The sequence below is a fragment of the Aegilops tauschii genome, chromosome 3 (genome assembly GCF_002575655.3).
Source record: "Aegilops tauschii subsp. strangulata cultivar AL8/78 chromosome 3, Aet v6.0, whole genome shotgun sequence".
Taxonomy (NCBI): Eukaryota; Viridiplantae; Streptophyta; class Magnoliopsida; order Poales; family Poaceae; genus Aegilops; species Aegilops tauschii.
This window is the reverse complement of record NC_053037.3, coordinates 625,476,365-625,480,970: the sequence shown is the minus strand read 5'-3', so window position 1 is coordinate 625,480,970 and position 4,606 is coordinate 625,476,365. Positions and strand designations below refer to the sequence as shown.

At 55.8% G+C, this 4,606-nt stretch overlaps 1 pseudogene; it reads left to right on the top strand.

The window, feature by feature from the left end:
- The first annotated feature begins 1,000 nt into the window (after positions 1-1,000).
- LOC141042198 (uncharacterized) lies at positions 1,001-2,534 on the top strand (annotated as a pseudogene).
- The last annotated feature ends 2,072 nt before the right edge of the window (positions 2,535-4,606 follow it).

The window sequence follows — 4,606 nt, the reverse complement described above, 5'->3', positions numbered from 1 at the left end:
TTTGAATCCAACGGCAAGAGTTGACGTGGTGCATGGACCAAGCCTACGCAGTGCCCTTTCCATCGTTGCATGCGTGCCCGTGCCTACCCGCAGCATGCATGCCCACCCGCAGAACTGCGCTCATGCGTTCCATGCATGCCCTCGACGTAGCCCTGCTCCGCCACCCCTATCGATGCAGTAAGCTGTCGCATGACTACCATTAGAACCGATGCAGCGTCGCATCAAAGCATGCACCCGGCCACAATGCAGCAGCCCGATGAAGACAACCAAAAAGCCAACGCTGCATGGCGTGCTCCTCTTTGAGGACGCAATACTGGCATGGGGTATCGATGTGGGTATCGATGTAGTTCAAACGGCGTGCTGCCCATTACAAGATGGGAAAATGAAGGCGTCCATTATTGTCACGTCTCCCATCGACCGAACGTTGCCCTCTAGCCAGGCCCTAGCAAGATGGGCAAATTAATGGGCTACGGCATGAATGCACGGGCGGCACACGCAGAGAAGCCGGGGCAGGCGTGTCCCCTTGACCCACGACGGCACAGACGCGTGCGTGAGCCCGTCCCCCTTGACCCGCGACTGGTGGCACAGAAGGATCGCAGCCCGTTTCCCACGCTCGTGTACACACTTTCATGGGGCGCCACCAAACGCCGCCCGCCCATTAATTTCACGGGGTAAAACCACATCGCACTTGGGCTATTTAAGCCGGGCACTGTCGTCTTGCTCTCCCTCCTCATTGTTAACGTATTCCTTTTGTATAGATGACTTTGTATAGGCATATGATCACCTACCGGATATGTACTGATTCGGCTAGGGATTCTCTTGATCTTCCTTGATGGTCAAGCATTGTAATCTTTATATATATGGATGCCAGCCACCCTACGAGAGGTGTGCATAACACAAATATACGTGTTTACTTGGTATCAAACATACCCTTCCGATCCGGCCTCTCCTTCGCTCGAGACCCTCCACCCACGAATCTATCTCGCCGCCACCCAACCCCATGTCGACCACTCCAGACACCGCGGCCGCTACCAGCTCCTCCCTCACCTCCCCCTCCATGCCTGCCACCATGAACGCCACCTCCGGCGCCCTCGTCACCGCTGCCATGCCGGTCTCCACTTCCTCTGCGATCCAGGTCGCTAGTGTGCGCACGCATGTACCTGTGACGCTCGACCTGCAGGCATCCACCTTCACCAAGTGGCGGATGCTCGTTCGCGTTCTTCTCGGCCAGTACGACTTGCTTCCTCACGTCAACGCCGTCACCGCCGCAGCGGACCGCACGCCGGACTGGACTCGCGAGGACTACGTCGTCCGGTCATGGCTCTACGGGTCCATCTCCGACGAGATCCTCGACATCATCATGGCCGAGGACCAAACGGCGCAGGAGGCGTGGACGCTCATCACCAACCTCTTTCTTGACAATCAGATGACCCGCGCTGTCTACCTCGAGGCGGAGTTCCGCGGTCTTGTGCAATGAGATCTCTCCGTCACCGCCTACTGCCATCGCCTCAAGGTTCTCTCGGACGCCCTCGGCGACGTCGGCACCCCCGTCTCTGACCAAACACTCGTCCTCAACTGCCTCCGTGGACTCAACCCGCGCTTCGCCGACATCACCACCATTGTCACCATGCAGAACCCCCTGCCGTCGTTCACCCAGACGCGCTCCCTTCTCACTTTGCGTGAGACACAGCTCCCGAACTCCTCGACGGTGGGCAACCAGACCGCACTCTATGGTGGTGGACCATCCCAAGGCGCTGGTGGTTCTGGTGGTTCCCATGGTGCCGGTAGCTCCAACTCCTCCGGCCAGTACCGTGGTGATGGCAACCGGAACAATTCCGGCGGCAACCGCAATGGTGGCAATTGGCGCAAGAAGAAGTACGGCAGCAACAACAACACAGCCGGCTCCTCAGGCAGTCACCGCCCCGGCGTCACTCCATCATCTGTTGGCCCGTGGGTCTGCTTCAACCCTCTCACGGGTCAGCAGCTGCAAGCGTCTCCGATGGCTAGGCAGGACACCGGGGCCGGCCTCCTAGGCCCGCGACCCCCGGCACTCCCGCCGGTGCAAGCTTTCACGTCTTTGGCTCCTCTCCATGGACAAGCGTTTGGCACCAACCCGCCACCGATTCCTGGCTATGGAGGCACTCCGTCTTGGGACTGCACCGCGCTGATGGCCGCCGTCAACAACGCTGCCGCCACCCCCTCGACTGTTGGTGAGTGGGTCATGGATTCCGGAGCTACCGCACATATGGCCTCCGACCCGGTATGCTTCAACACCTAGCTCCTTCTAATTCTTCTTCTGTCATTACCGTGGGCAATGGCTCCACCATGCCCACATCACACATTGGTCACACGTCCATACCAACTTCCGCTCGCACACTATTGCTTAACAATGTCCTACTTGTTTCTCACATTGTCAAAAATTTACTCTGTGTTCGTCGTTTCACTATTGACAATCTTTGCTCCATTGAATTTGACCCGTTCGGATTTTCTGTGAAGGATCTTCACACCAGGGCCATGATCCTTCGTTGCAATAGCCAAGGAGATCTCTACATCTTCCCATCATCCGTCGTCAATCACCACCCTCATGGACTCCTCGCCACCACCACCACCACCGAGCTTTGGCATCACCGCTTAGGACATCCAGGACGTGACGCCATGTCCCAACTTCATAAACAGTCTGTTATTTCTTGTAATAAGGCAGCTTCATGTGTTTGTCATGCTTGTCAACTTGGCAAGCACGTACGGTTGCCCTTCGCTAGGTCATCTTCAATAAGCGTCGAACCTTTCAAATTGATACATTGTGATCTCTGGACCTCTCCAGTTTTGAGTAATTCAGGCTTTAAATATTACCTCGTTATTGTTGATGATTTTTCACATTTTATGTGGACTTTCCCTCTCCGTCAAAAGTCTGACACCGCTGCCATTCTCCTCAACTTTGTCGCGTATGTTCGCACACAATTTTCTCGTCCCCTCGTTGCCATGCAAGCCGACAATGGCACCGAGTTTATCAACTCTACGGTCACCACCTTCTTCTCCTCGAACGGCATTCGCCTTCGTCTCTCGTGCCCCTACACTTCCGCCCAAAACGGCAAGGCCGAACGCGCCATTCGTACAATCAATGACGTGGTCCGGAGCCTTCTATTTCAGTCATCCATGCCGCCATCTTATTGGGCAGAGGCCCTTGCAACGGCTACCCACCTTGTCAACATACGCCCTTCCCAAGCCATAGACTTCGCCATACCCTATATTCGCTTATACGACTCTCCACCGGATTACGCAACTCTCCGTGTCTTCGGTTGTCTATGCTACCCCAATCAATCCGCCACGGCCAAGAACAAACTCTCTCCTTGAACTGTCGCGTGTGTATTTCTTGGCTATCCTAGTCAACACAAGGGCTATCGCTGTCTCGACCTTACCACCCGACGAGTCATCATTTCTCGTCACGTCACTTTTGACGAACATGTCTTCCCTTTTAGTCGTATCCACGATCACCCAAAAACTACACTCGCCGATCTAGATTTCCTTCTACACCTACCGGCCACACATCCTGCACCAACCCACACCCAACCCGTTATGCATGCATATCCGTCACCCACCATGCATGATGGGGCTCCACTCAACCCTACGTCGGCCCGTGCTAACTCTCCAGACCTGCATGCAGCCCCGTCTCCAACCACGCACAATGGCTCTCCGCCTCCCACGGTGTCACCAACGCCTACCAGCCCACCGTTGCACTCGCTCGCCACTCCACCTGGCCCGACGGCCTCCCCTTCTCTCACGGTCGATCCGGCCTCCTCTCCTCCCCCCGTGTCTCCCGACTTGTCGCCGCCCGTCATCATTCACCGCCCGCCGTCGCCGAGTAACACACACACTATGCTCACACGTGCCAAACGTGGGCTCTTCCAACCCACAGATCGTCTAAACCTCACGGCATCCCACTCCACTTCCTCTCCCATTCCCAAAACATACCGGGGTGCTCTCCATGACCCTCACTAGCGTCGCGCCATGCTCGAGGAATTTGATGCTCTTGTTGCTAACAGAACTTGGTCACTTGTTCCTTGACCTTCTCGCGCTCATGTTGTTTCAGGGAAATGGATCTTCAAGCACAAGTTTCATTCTGACGGTAGCCTTGCTCGTTACAAGGCTCGATGGGTGGTCCGTGGCTATTCTCAACAGCCGGGCATTGACTTCGACGAGACATTCAGCCCCGTGGTCAAGCCGGCCACGATACGCATCGTCCTCAGCCTTGCCGTTTCACGGGCGTGGCCGGTCCACCAGCTTGAAGTCAAGAACGCCTTTCTTCATGGCAATCTTGATAAGGAGGTTTACTGTCAGCAACTTCCCGGCTTCGTCGACGCTCGCTGCCCCGACTATGTGTGCCGTCTCCACAAATCGCTCTACGGTCTCAAGCAAGCTCCGCGTGCCTGGTACCAGCGTTTTGCTCATTTTGCACACCGGTTGGGATTCGTCGCGTCCAAGTCGGATGTCTCACTATTCATCTACAAGAGTGGACGCGACCTTGCTTACATTCTTCTATATGTGGATGACATTGTTATCACCGCCTCCACGGATCAGCTCCTTCGTCGTCTTACTCAGCAGCTTCACT